Source organism: Thunnus thynnus, chromosome 8 (assembly GCF_963924715.1).
Source record: "Thunnus thynnus chromosome 8, fThuThy2.1, whole genome shotgun sequence".
NCBI classification, from domain to species: Eukaryota; Metazoa; Chordata; class Actinopteri; order Scombriformes; family Scombridae; genus Thunnus; species Thunnus thynnus.
The window spans coordinates 28502289-28517688 of NC_089524.1; the positions used below are offsets into that span (position 1 = coordinate 28502289).

The following is a 15400-nucleotide window of genomic DNA, read 5'->3' on the forward strand; positions in this document are numbered from 1 at the left end:
ATTGATTTTTAGATGCTATTGATTACATTTTTCTCTTTGTGACCTTGCTCCTTTTTTATATTTCTGACCTCTTCGTACTACACAAGCCTACGCACAGATTGAAACGCTCGGGTAGAGGTCTCTTCTCTGTTCAGGAGTCCCGGCTTCACCGTGTGAGGGGGGTCTCTCTCTCAAGAAACTGTGGTCAAATTACAAATACTTATTCTCTCTATGGGGAGTGTATGCTCACAAAAACCTTTCTGGGTTTCTTCAACACTTTTTTTTGTTGTCATTGTGTCAGAAGTTTTTTCTTTATCTGTGCTAATAAACTGAACATGTTGTGGCATCCATACACAAAGAGAGGCAAAGAGAAAGTCTGAAGGGTGACAGTATTTTCTGAAAATATCTACTGTTCAAATGTGCCTCTTTTTTGCTCATCAATCATTTGGAGAGTTACAGAATTACAGCAAAAACAAGAATTATATTCCCATATCACTTGGGTAAAGAAACACACCACTTATTCCACAAGATAATAGCAATGTTTGCTAAAGTAACAGTTCAAAACTTCCTAACAAGATTTGCATGAGTTTTTTGAACAGCTGTTGAGTACTTTACTTGAGTTGTTGGCCTTTGCTCCCTAATGACAGCAGCACAACTTTTCTGTAAATATGTGAATCTGACTTTAATGCTGACTGACAGCTTGTATTGGCTTGGGAAATATCAAATAGAATTGGATGGCTTGCATGACTGGAGTATGTGCTCCTTGATACTGCAAGTGGTAAGATGCGACGTCTCAGGAGTTTATCTTATCTGAGTCTCAGGAGGTTACTGACTGACAGCTGTAAATATATCACAACACAACCTTAACCAGCTCCCGCATACCTCTGTGGCGGATAGCAGACTTTTAAAAAATATATTTGCATCAACAATAAACAAAGAAAGGATCTGTATGTTTCACATTTTCAGCAAATCGATATCAAATGACACAAGATGATCTACTTTCACTTGATTGTAACGGGTAATGTTAAGCTACAGAAGCATATATGGATGGGTGACATGAATGCCACACCTCTAGATAAGGTTTTATCAACAATAAAGCCATTTCATGACATGTAGCTGTAATATTCAAGAAAATTTTTAACCATTATCAACGAAAGAATATAAAGCATTCAACTGAATAACAAAGTTCAGATTGTGTAAGACATTTAAAAAGGAGACAAAACCTCAAAACAGACATTTTATTTGAACTACAAGATTTAAATTATAGAGAAGGTTTTCAAATTTTGGTTAAAAATTGATAAATCCTTATGTAGTTTGTCTTTCAAAATACTGTCCCATTCTCTTCCTGACTCATAAGATGCAACTGAGAGGAAGTAGAAGAAATACAACAGAAATAATTATTGCCAAATTTCCAAATTACAGGAAATTACCGACATCCCTCAAAAGTGGGTGAAAAGCCACTGTAAAAATGGCAGAGACTGACAAGAAAGATGGATAACTTTTATTAAATTCACCTGAGGAAGAGGTATTTGGTGCAGCCAATGCTGACACCAATATATATATGTGTATGCAGCAAAGAAATGCCAAACATATGTCTGACATAGTTTAGAAACAGTGACACAATTACAGAGTTTCGTTAACCAGAGAGTTTTTTATATTTCAAGTTTCCTGCACAGTACATACAGTATCTTGGTAATAATCATTTAATATCAAAATTTAAGTGACCTGTATTAAAATGTATGTTCATGACATGTGTTTATGTAAAATGTTCAAAATCTCAAATATCAATATTGACATCAAGAATTCAATATTGTCCCTCAAACATTTGGACAATATAATTAAATGTCTTAATTCTTCTGATTTAAAGTTTAAAGTTCTACTACACAGATGAAACAATCAGATGAAAGACAGAAATTGGGCGACTATTTTGATCATCAATTAAACATTTGAGTCATTTTTCAAACAAAAATGTTCCTGTCCCATCCTCTCCAGTGTCAGTCATTTGCTGCTTTTATCTGTTTTATATCATTTAAGTTGAATATTTTGGGGATTTGGACTCATGATCAGACCAAACAAGGCAACTGATGATGGACCCATTGGGTTCTGGCAAACTGGAATTTTTCACTATTTTATGAAGTTTTATGGATAATTAATTGGATGAATGATTAATTAATTAATCAATAAAATAACTGGTTAATCAATAAGGAAAATAATTGTTAGTTGTCGCACTATTCTACTCTGTGTAAGTCTATGGTAACCAAAAAGAAAATACTGGCCCACTTGATTTTTTCCACCCTTCTCATGAACATCCTGTTGTAGCATACTTCTGAACTTCTGTGTACAGCAAAAATAAATCATGTGTGTGATGAGTGATTTAACATCCAGACTTCCTTGTTGAGCTGCCTCACTGAAAAGCTTGGGGGAGAACATTGGTCCTTGCCTCTAAATATGCCAATCAGCTGCACTGTGCCTATGATAGCTGAAAATTAAATCAAACTGTTAATCCATAAACTACAGAGATGACAATGAAGGACCATAATTCAACACTGGCCTGTAGCTACACATGTCACTCTCGGATAGGTAGCTAATAAGTGCCTTTGGTTTTGGAAGAGGATTGGGGCAAAGTCAACAAAGTAAAGCTTATCTGGAAGGGAACAACAGTGAGCGAGAAGAGCTACGGACTTGCCTTGAACAGATAAAACATCACATCAAGCCATCATTAATTGGCCTCATCTGACAGGCATTATCCTAGGGCTTCTTATCACAGCAAAGGAAATGCTTATCATGCAACAGGATGACTTTTTTTGCTGTAGCTACCTGCACGGGCAGGAGAGGGAAAAAAAAAAGTACCATCTTCAGCCTTGATGTGTTAATTGCTGCCTTTCATTTCTGAAATGAGCACTTGATGTTAAGAAGCAAATCTCAGCGGGGTCTGCTGGTAGATTGATATGGGAGGGGTACAGTAGTAGTAGAGTCTCTCCTACTTTCAATATTTGTTCATTGTGGTGGAGTCTTTCTAAAGATATATGAGGAGGCAAAACGGTGAAAAGTGAGAAGACTTGGACTGTAACACACACGTATAGTTGGGCGTTTCAAGGACAGTCTGCAGTGCAAGTCTAGGTGATAATTAAGTTGACTGGGGTTTCTCTAGAAAAAAACACAGACTCTCTAAAAACTTTCTGAAATGTAATTTATGAAGACATGGACAGACTGGAATCCTCGTCTCATGAGAAAAGTATGAATTGCAAGAGAACACATTTTACCATTGGACAGGGTTAATTATGATCCTGAACTCACAAACAAGTCAGGCGTCTGGTCATGCGACAGTAACTGCTTGTGTTGGCGAAGACTCGAGCGATGAAATATGATAAAAGGGAGGCAAGCGTGTCATTTAGGGGACCAAACTGTCAGCTGTGTGTGTTTTTATAATTGTGTATGTGCGGTGTAGGAGCTGTAAATCAGTTTTGAATACATGTTTATTCAAAAACCCATGGTGATTGGGATGGACTGTAATCTCACTGTATTTTTAATGAGGCTTAAAAGGCATCCAGACCGGTATTTGTAACACCACTATGATATGATGGAAGATGAGAGATCTCCCTAAAGAACAATGATGGTAAAGCAAGCTGAGTTTTGTGATCTTCCATGAAAGCCATGACAATTTTTGGCAAAGCAGACATAGTTTTCAGATGTAATTAAAGGCCCTGAAAACCTATTTTCTCTATAAGCTTCTTACTATGAGTGATGGGTTCTAACATAAACACACAATATTCTGACAAAGTTAGAAGAGTTGTGGTTATTTTACATGAGAATTTTTTTATATTTTTTGTTTTGTTTGTGCTCTTCTCATTGGTTTGAAGCAAACTGACTTAGTTGGAAAAAGGTGATGTCACACATTTCTGTGCACCAATCAGAATTTATCAAATATTTGATTCAAAATGTGGTGACAATTGTCAATCAAATCGGATCAAACCTCTCTCACAAAGTCCTGATGAAGCAGGTGATCTGATTGTTTTGACTGTGAAATTCTTAAGAAAAAATAACTAATCATGTTTTTTTTTTTTTCAAACTTTAACTTTGATTGTTGATGCTTAGTAAAGGATATCTAATATTATAGAGGAATTACTCAAGATTAAAAACTGCATTTTCAGGGGCTTTAAGATGCCTGAAATGACTGCACATTTTTAGCTGTTATTCCTCATAATTATGCAGCAGTACAACACTGACAGGCAGGGTATCTAAGGAGAGGTCTACTGTTTATTTACTGTCAAACTGATTTAAGATATCACAGAGCTAAGTGGATGTATCTTGGCCCACTGACCAGATGCAACATTAAGCACAAAATAACATCCCTCATAGCTGAACAACAACAGTGACTGACACCAAACTGAGGACAGATTAATGCAAAGAGGGACATAAAAACAGAAAAAAAAGTCACAGAATATAATATAATCCCTGTACTGTAAAAATGGTGGATTAGAGGATTTCTGGATTTCTCACAGCCTCAGCCGTATGCTGCTGTAGTCACACCTTTCCAGTCTCTTACTGGAAATGCTTAAATCCTTCAGTAAATGAAACCTCATCAAAGGTCTCCAGAAAATATCTCCAATTATGGGCCCTCAGTAAGCTGTTATCATCACAAACATCAAGTGAAAATGCTCCAAAACACAATGAATTAGGGCGTTTCTGTTGCCTTTAGTACTCACTTAATAAACTTTTGTTGATTTATCATTCTGTGACAGTAAATGAAGATATTTCCCGCTTCAGCAAGTCTGAGATTCCAAAACCTTTTCATTTCACAGGTAGCTGTTATTTCAATGTTGAACACAGCTTATCCTCTACTGCTACAATGAGCACTGCGCATCTATCCCCTTATTCAAACTTCTATTGGGTTTTGGCTTGGGGACATAATCCCTTCCCCGGCTCGCTCACTGGCAAAGCCACATAGAATCAACTCATCAATAACACTTTGTTTACAGAATACAGATGACTTTGCTCAAGAATCCCCTTAGCACAGCATAGGATATAAAGACATGAATTGAGTGTAAGCTCATGACAATTTCATCTGAGCTTTTTTTTTTAAATACTTGAGCTACCATTTAAGCAATTGCAGCAGACAGAGATTTCACATTGCAATTGTATCCAAATCATTTCGGTTTGAGCTCGGCCCGATGAAAGAGTCTGACAAACAGCCAGGGTGCCTTACCCCTTTGTCTTGACTTACAGGTATTGCTTCAATTGTACACTCTTTTCGTAGGAATAGAAACAGACCCGGCAGGTTGGCAGCAACAGCACTGTTTCCTTCACCCTCTCTATATTCTGCAGCACTGGACTGCAGGACCGCAGATACATAACAATGAGGAGCTTTAGGCCCATAACTTCATCATGTCACACTGAGCCCGGGTTTCCTCATACTCTCTTTAAAAACACACAATACCAGTGGCTAAGCTCACTATAAGATTCTCAGCCACTGTGGGAGACTGTTATTTCAAAGACTATCAGCAACAAAGAGCTTGAGATTGATTACAAGTTGATAATCTACATTTTAGGGCTATATAAAACAGTGGCAATCTCTAAAGCAAGTCACTATATTAGATTTGTTTCATCCGTACGATAAACACTGATGATTTCAATCCACAAGAGTACATCACAGAGATTTTCCCCCACAGCAGATGAGGACTTTAGCTCAGGGATTTCTTACAGATCGCTTTGACAAACATATTACAGCACAGATGTGTTTTTTTGATGTTAAAACGCTCTTGAAAGGGCTCGGTAGAACAGAGAAAAGCAGGCGATTGTGTAAATCTAAAAGTTGGACACGTTTGGACTTCCATGATTCATCCACAGATCATTTCTTGAAATAAATCAGATCTTTGTCTATCTGCTGAAGAAAAACAAAGTGCTGAAATCCTGCTTGGCCGAAAGCATCTGTGCAGCATCAGAGGGGCTGGGTTAAATGCTCTGGGCTTTAGTCCTGGTGCCCAGTTGTTTGGACTCTTACTTAATCTTTTCCTTCTCCACTGCTCACTCGGCAGCGCTATGACCCTTGGTGACCTATCCAAAGAAGATTAATTGAAAAGCAAAGTTAAACTAGTTGTTTTTGGAGGGCTTTAGCCTTAATTGACTGATGACTGTTGCTGTTTATCTGTTCCTGCAGCTTAAAACCAATCCAAGCCCCGCTAACTGGTCCATCTAAAAATCCAGCCAGGGTATCTATGTCAGCCTCTTAATCACTCTGGGGTTGTCTTAATCTAATCTTTCCCCCCTAAGCATGTCTTATTTACTTGTTTTCTGCTCTTCACTTTTCCTTGCAGAGGGTGATTTTTTCCCCTCTACAGCACTTGTTTAAGAACAGACCTTCATCCTCAGTGTGTGAACATGTGGCTTGATGGCAACCATCAAACATATTTGAAGAGCTGTGAACAAAAGGCACAATGGTTCTATCATATGCCAGTTCAATACACCATTATTTTCCATTGCATAGTTAATGCATGTGGCCCCTCCCAGCCAACGGGGTGGCATTGATTCAATAAAATAGATTAAAGCTCACAGTGTCTGCATTCTAAATATGCTCTCTCAGTGTCACAGTACCAGACATACAGTTAACCAACTGAATTAATACTGTTGAAAATGAACTGCCAATAACAGAGGTATAAAAATGAAGACAGCACAGCCATCAAGAGAAAGCAAGTCCAATCAATCTGTATCTTAACTCACTATAAACTACTAAACGGTCTTGATTTTATCTGCCTTTTAGCTTTTTTGCATGAAGATTGCATGAAGTCAAAATCAGGTGATGGATTTTTACAGAAGTTCTCTGAAATTAAGTTTCTTTTCAAATGTCACAGTTTCAGTGGGATACTATTTCAGAAATACTATGCTGCTAAGTAATCATTCTAACTATTTTGTAACCAATATCAACTAAGGTTTAAATTAAAGAGATACTCTACCTACATAATTGTCTTTTTCTAAAAATAAGACCGTTAAAAGATGGTTGTTTTGTCCTTCAGAACGGAGGCAAATGCGAGCTACAGACAGAAGTTGTGTATTAAGCCATGTTTTGCCTTTTTTGGTGAAAATATGGATGTTTGGAACATGCTGAGCATACAGATGGGAAAGCGAGGGAGTGAATTATGTTGCAGCAGTCGTTTGAGAGGTTTATACTGACTTTTAGAAAGTTCGGTTACACTGTGAAAACTTGCCACCATTGGAGTACACCTGACGTGAATAAAGCTGACCACAGCCCAGGACAGTAGCCAGGGTTTAGTACTGACGTCATGAGTCTCCTCAGCACACCACAAACATACCAAGAAAAGGTCTTTTTGAATTACTTGGATTTTTCATATTTCAACTATTTAATTGTTCAGTGAAATTTTGTGTAAATTTTATTTTAGCAACATAAAGGTCTTAATGTTGCTGTGTTCACAGTCTTTTTCACACTATCAGGACTAAAATTCTGCGTAGAAATGCTGAAGACTATTTAATCATTCTTATGTTGGCCTAAAAGTATGGCAAAGTAATTACATAGTCTGAAAATAATGGAATTGGCTTATAATATACCAGCCTTATGTAATTTTTTTTACAACTGTAAAATGTAAAGTTCCTTCATATTGCCTAAAACAAGAAATTCCTCAAAAAATACAGAGCACATGACCTCAGTGGTAACCAACCTTTAACAGCCAACTTTCAGGCTTACAGGAGGAGAGTATTTGATACTAAAAAGCTTGATTTGGGGTGGAGTACTGCTTTAAGGAAAAAATTGGCAAACTATTTTTTTCCAAACTGTGTGAAACAAATTAAGTGAGTCTGGTACATACAGCAATTCCTTTTTGATGGCATAAAACAACAAAGTCTGTGACAGAGTATCTCCCTTTGGGGAATCTATGATTGCATCTTTAGGACAGATATCACAAGCAAATTATTTATTTCAGATGCTACGTAATCTAGCTCTGACCACTTGGGCATGTCCACTTCAACCGTCATAACTCAGTGACTATTATCTAATGGAGCTGGATGGGCCAGAAACTCCACAGTAATGTGTAAAGAAAAGAGAGAAGGATAAGGAAAGGAAAAGGGAAGGCAGGCAGAAAAGAAAGATTACCCCTGTGACATGACTGCACTGTCAGCCCCGTTCATCTAAATCTGCCAAATTTGATGTTAATGAGGTGCAAAATCCCATGATAATAGATGCCAAAACAGAGCATTCGTGGCTCTTTGTTAAGCAGTGCTTATGAATGTAAAACACTTCAGGCACCATGTAAGCAAACAGTACAATATTCATTGGCTTCATCATTTTTTCTGAACTATCCAATCAGGACAATCTTGGACTATCACTGGACTATACCATGTCATGTTTTAATGTGCTGACACCAACACACATCACATGGGTATATGGTCCATTTAAGAAATTTGTATGCCACTATACTACAATAACACAGTCTCAACACAGAGCAGGGCTTGTGGAATGTGACACTGGTGTTTTTGAGGGTTTCAGGACACAAAGTCTCTAGACACCCAGAAAATAAGTTCTGACATATAGTAGCATCCTAAAATTTTAATATGAAACTGTGAGACACTAAAACTAGATGCTGAAGAGTTGAGAGATTATCTACCGTATACTGTATATATTTTATTGACTTGATATGTGCAAAATTTTCAGATGGCATTATGCAATGTAAGCAAATACCAAACAAACATATTTGGACAAGATTCTGTCTGGGGTTTTCTTTCAGTCCTGAAAGCTGTTTTAACACCAAATGCAAACATAACTGTTGGGATTATCAGGTTGGAAAAGCTCTGAAGAAACTGTGAAGAACAGTATGAATCAAAATTAGGACATACTGTATGTATGTATCTAAAAGATGTTTACCTTACTTAAAGTGGGCTGGTATTCGGTTGGATTGAAATACATGGCTTTTGAATGAGAAAGGAGAAATAGCCTAAAATACAAAATTGCCAAAAAAGGAGGCAGTAACATAATTTCCCTGGTGCATCCCCAGGAGAGTACAGCAAAAATTGGAGGATTTGTCCTTTCAAATTAAGCCTGTACATTCAAAAATGAGTCAAGGAAAACCATGGCCATAGCTCCAACCAAGCCCAACAAAGAGTTAAGCATTTGAAATTCTACAGTGAAGCTAAACTGTTCTTGAAATTCAGCTGGCAGCCGGCCTCGCTAGTCATCCGTCGATTTGATGTGCGCTTCAAGAATCTGGCCCAAACAGACAAACTGTGAGCCAGGAATCCAAACAGTCTGAGAAACCAAGAACCTTCCCTGGCAAGTTAAGTTCACAGTGCCACTGTGGCCTGAGCATGTAAGGTAGTCTCTCAGTCCTCTTCTATGCTACTGTGATGCTTTTATGTTGGTTGAGAAATAAAACCAAACTTCTCTGTGCAGGGTGTCATTCTATTATTTGTCATGAACCAAGAGGGTGTATGAGTGTTTTTGAGGTTAGTAAGGTTGTGGGTAAAATGTATTTAGTTGATTTTAGCCCTCACTATGCAAACAGTCACATTTTCCTTTGCTTATTTATGCTTAAATATCTCTTAAGGGTTCTGAAGTTAACTAAAGAACAAATAAATGATAAACCTCACTGGATAAAAAGCTTTTTTATATCCTCTTAAAGATACCACTCTTACAAAAATCACTTTCAAAAACTCCTGAAATGTCCAGCACTTTGCACTTGTTGAAATGTGCTATACAAATAAACCTTGCCTGGTCTTGCTTATGTGATCATTTATTTTTCAAGTATGAAACAATACAAATATTGCTTTTTGTGTGAAATGACCAATGACTCTATACTGTAAATGAATTGTTGTGAGAATAAAAAGGGAACCCCTCTATGTCTGTAGATGAAGATGTGACAGTTGCATTTTCATAAATCTACCCCAGACAGATTCTAGTCCTGATCATCTGCACTCTTAGTCTGTCAAATTATGAATGTACTGCAAATGTTAACAAGAAAAACTTACAACAAAGAAAATATATTTTTAAACTACTGTAAAGCAATTAGTAAAAACCTTGAAAAGATCACACAGCTCTTTCAATATGTAAAAGACAAAGTGATTTTACCATCACTGATGACCCTGACACAAATTCAAGCCCATAGTTTCCATGGCAATTTTCTACAAAACAATATGTGGAAAAAACTGCCACTGGCTCTTTTGAAGAATACATCAATGTATCTGTTATATATTTGTTGATAGTGACTAACCAAAGTGGAAATTATTTCTCAAAAAAGGCATTAATCTTGACAGACCTATACAAAATAAAGAGCTATATGTATTGCAGGTCACTGATTACAATGCATTTATGCTGTTTAGGTTAATGAAACCAAATGTGACACAGTGTTTGAGGCACGGTTGTCTGGGAGGCGAGTTTTGTTTTATGTGAGCTCACCAAAGCAAAGCATTTCTGTCAACTATGTTGAAATGGCAATAAAGCATTAACTCCAGTACCACTGACAAATATTTTATCACTTTTTTACCTGAAGGTCAATTTCAAATAACCTTAAAAATCATCTGTACCTAGAAAACTAGACCAATATGAGCAACATTTATCACTAAATGTGATCTGTAGAAGCTACAATGCTACATACATGTAGCTTCATTACTGGGGTTTAAAATGACCTTTTAATAATCCAAATAATTACATTAAATGTGATATTATATTTATAGCTACAGCATGTAGTTGTCCACTTATGTATGTATGTCCACTTAATAATGACAAACTGCTGGTAATTCATGTTTGACAATTTACAGTGAAGATATCAGATATCATCTAATGATACTGTTGCTACTAGTAACTGAGCTAACATAACATTAGCTAATGTTATAGTTTCAAAGGGTGATGGGCCTAGCAGCTGCTCTGAATGGTCCAGACAGCCTGATTAAGGTGACTCAAATATTGATATGATGTATTTAGAAGTATAACAGAGATTTAGACCATTATTTATTTTCTGTTAGCATTAGCTGTTGGTCAGTCCTCAACTGCTATCTAGCTAGTATGGCGCCAGAAAATCACGTTTGCAAGAAGTTAACGCTAGATGGTTTATGTGATCTCTTTATATATTTATGAACCGAGCACCGGTTTGTTATTCAGGTTAAAGCCGGAAGAAGCAGCTGGCCTGACGGGCAACTGAGTGAAGTGGAGCCTGCGGAGGAATTACCAGGACCGTCAGGGTGACACAGTCCATTGAGGGAAGCACAGTCATGCGGCAGAGGGGAAGGCGACATATCAGCCTCTCATAATCAGCAGAATTCGCCAATGCCGATAAAGCTTTTATCAGCCAATACCGATGACATGCCAATAATATCGTGCATCCCTTGTACAGACACCTTCCTGAGATGCACATATCTGAATATGACTGCAGAGTAGTTTCACATAGCCACTGAAAATGAGTTGATACATGATCACAAAATAGACCCATGCTCTAATAAACACTGAATTCTGGACACCTATCAGATCATAAAACATTCTCACACTGTATGTGTGTGTCCATGTCTTTTATGGTTTTTGGTTATGTTGGTGGAAAGGGTTGTGTCTAATAATCCATAGCAAGGCCAGACTTTGACAATTTTTGCCTATAAAAAAGAAGCAGGTCCTCTGTCTCGAAGGGCAGAAGCAAGCTTATTATTACTAGAAGAATAAAAGTGTGTTAATGAAAGCCGTAGCAGGGAATGAAGCTTCTTGGACCACCTGTTCAACATTTTCATATTCAGTGAAGAAGAGCTCAGGTTCCCATATGAGCACCTTGCCATCTGTTTCAAAAATATATTGAATTTTGGTATTCAACAACAGTGCATGCTTTGCTAAACACAGACACCTCAGAGCTTGCTCATTTCAGTGCTTGCATTTACAATTTGCACAATATACTGTGTTACTGTATCTTCTGTTCAGTATAGTCTGTGTATTTTGAGAAAGGCCTGTTCACTGGAGGAAGACTTCAGATGAGCATCTTTGGTTGATAGGGGTTTTTGTGACTAATACAAGCTGGTAAAGCTACTTAAAAGTGATTATCCAGACAAATGACTGAATGACGTTAATCTAATGGCACACAGTTTTGTAACAGGACCAAAAAACAAAAAAGTATTAACTGCTCCATTAGACTTTAAAATAGACAAAGTAAGCATGACTAAAACACTACTGAAATTATATTTTAAATCAATTATACCAAGGACCATTAGCGTTATCAGGACACGCAAATACAATTTTGATGTGGCTGTTAAGGGAGTTCTCAGCAGCTTATCAGAAATAACACCAACAAAGAGTCAGCTAATCAGCAGATAAAGACAAAGAAGCACTGTAGACTGAAAGGTGCAGTGTGTAGAATTTAGTGGCATCTAGCAGAACAGACTTGGCAGGAATGGAATATATATTCATAAGTGTTTTAATTAGTGTATAATCACCTGAAAATAAGAATCGTGTTTTCGTTATCTTAGAATGAGCCCTTTGTATCTACATGGGGAGCAGGTCCTCTTCCATGGAGGCTGCCATGTTTCTACAGTAGCCCAGAAAGGACAAACCAAACACTGGCTCTAGAGAGGGCCTTTTGTGTTTTTCGCAAGTTTTGTGGCCATTGTAGGTTCTCCTACACGTTTGGAACAGGAGGGTGAGGGGAGTGGTATTCAGTCGGCCACTAAATCCAAAACACTGGTCCTTTAATTAATGTACCTAATGCATATTTAAAATGCAGTAATAAGGTCTACAAGCAGATTTTATTATTAACAGGTATTTTTTTTTTGGATAAAGCCCTGTTTTTTAAAGTATTTTTGACATTTTAGTTGACACTGACATTAGTAAACAATGTAAAAACCAGTGGGCAACTGTTCAAAGAATTATAATAAATAGGCTACCTTATTTTCTTTCTGACTCTTAACATCATTCTCATGAGTTACATTAATTAGGTTAGTGTTGTTTATAGCTGCCTTACAGTAAATATGAATTGATACTCAGTGAATTTTCATTGTTTCTTTTGTAGCAGTTGCAAATGTAATGCATCATATGACCTGTATTTTTGACTTTGGCCACTATGCCAAACTCACCACACCGGGCCTGATAAAGTACCACACGTCCATATACAGTAGTTTTGCAGTGGTGCTATGACAATTAATGAATTAAAATCTTCACTTAATTCTAAATTAATTCCTATGCAGGAGGCAATTTTAGCTGGACTGCAAAAATCTGGCTTATATCTATCTGAGGACTCTGAAAAAACTAACTGGACAAAGCTTCATTTGATTAAAGAAGGTACTGTTTTTCTACATTTTTGATCTTAAACACATGACTTGTTTTCCTCATAACCGAGGCTAACTGAATAAATCAGGAATGCATCATGGGAACACTCACAGTACGTCATTAGGGCAACCCCTGCCCTTTAGCCAAGTTTCTGTGACAAAAATGCATTGAATAGGCTTGGGAATTTTATCAGTAATCAACTATTATGTTTGCAAAAGTTAAACTTGTCTTTGTAGTTACTGAGATGCCAAAATTATCTTAAAGAAATATGGATACAATAACTACATGAGGAATTCATAAATTTATAGAATAAACACATAATTAATAGAAATATAATAATTATATAAATTAAAAAATAAAATACAATATAATATAATGTCATATAATATAATAAAAAGGCTTTTCTATTTAATTATCATTAGTAAGTAAGTAAACTTTATTTATAAAGCACCTTTCAAAACCAGAATTACAAGGTGTTGTACAATGCAAATAATTGGGGAAAAAATGTGTATATTACAGACATACACAGTTTGATATCCTGTACTTGTACTGAAACAAGAATGAAATTTGTCCAGACCCACATGTGTGCATATTAAATCCATGCCTCATTTCCAGTTCAATACAGCAAAATAGTTGAGCTGGGAAACAATATTTCAGTATTTTACACCTTGATGAAATGGCTTTACAAAAACATTTAAATTCAGAACAATAACTCAGACTGACTAGCCTTTTATAAATGACACAGATTTGCACAGTCCAGTGAAAACGATGTTCCAATCATATTTTTGATTAAAATAATTGCAAATATGTCAAAAAATCAGGTGCTGATTATGTCTGTATGTAACTGCAATTTACAGCCATTTTTTTAATAAATGAAAAAGCTTTTTTTAAAGCATTAAACTGTGCAATGTTGATAACAATAACCTAGATATTAGTAAGTTCTTGTGTTATCTTTATAAAACCATACAGACTGAAATCTGTATAAAACTAACGTCTTTATAAAACATACAAACACGGAATTGGGGGGCACTGTTGTTCTGCCGTTAAGCAGAGGTGGTCACAGAGTTCAATCGATGTCCATGTTGTGTAAAAAATTAGGCATTAAAGAGTGGTATAAATGTACACGGCTAGCAAAAGCATCTCAACACTCAGTTCCAACACTTATATTGTACGTCACACAAGACGCCAACACTGTTGTGTTACACGTCACTACTCTGATTGCGGAACACCGGCATGCTATCAAAAAAATCACACACTGGGGCAACATTATACCAGTTTTGTTTGGTTCTGTGTAAATCGTAATGAGTTTGGCGTAATGAGGGGTCTTCTTTACGGCAGTATTGCGGGATCTCTGTTTAAAACAGGCTTGTAAATATATTGTACTGTAGTTGAAAACTAGAGACAAAAGAAAGAAAGGAGGTCGAGCACTTACCAAAACTTTAACACTAAGCAATGGTGGGGAAGACAGGATCAGACACCTGAAAAGAAACAACAATTTAAATGTAAAATTACATTTCACAACAAGATAACCATTTAGGGCAGAATGGATCCAGGTCAATTCATTTGAAATGCCCAATCTTTGGTTGCATTAGTTCTTTGGGCACCTGATTCCTCTCACTGACTTACATTCAATTGTTTACTTTAGTAAAGTTACCATTAAAGTGCAGCGCTAACTTCTAAAGTGAAACACTAACTTTTGACTGCAGGGGATAAACTCAAAAATGATAATTGTGACTGAAATTTCTATTTCTGGTGTTGTGAATGTCCTACATTCTGTTTAGATACAGGTAAGGGTGGGGGTGGAATGATTTTTGTCTCCAGGGCCCATAGATGTGTATTCCTCTAGCTGAGGAATGCTTTTGTTCTGATAAATTGACATTGTCAGTTTCCCACATTGCCACAGTGTCTCATATACTATAGGGAGCAGTAGTGGGAACACAGATGCTACATACGATTGGCGTCAGTCAATGTGACAGTTCTTGTTTTTTCTTTTCTTTTGAGGGAGGGGGGGTCTATTTTTCTAAATCTGAACTTCCAAGTCGAGGAAGCAGGAAGGAATAGGAATTAATACACCTACACTCCCCTTCTCCCTTTAGAATGGCAAAAATCTCTTTGTACTCACATCATAATTACTGGTGGGCGCCAGTTTGGGATTGTTATCCATGCCTCCTTCATACTTTTTTTTTT

At 36.8% G+C, this 15400-nt stretch overlaps 1 protein-coding gene across 1 annotated transcript in view; it reads right to left on the minus strand.

Moving 5' to 3' along the window:
• Window positions 1-15400, minus strand: part of lpp (LIM domain containing preferred translocation partner in lipoma) — a 142167-nt gene that overhangs the window by 103555 nt on the left and 23212 nt on the right. The window contains exon 2 of the mRNA XM_067597789.1: window positions 14646-14691. The gene's annotated coding sequence lies outside the window, so the exon portion shown is untranslated. The remainder of the gene's footprint in view (window positions 1-14645; window positions 14692-15400) is intronic.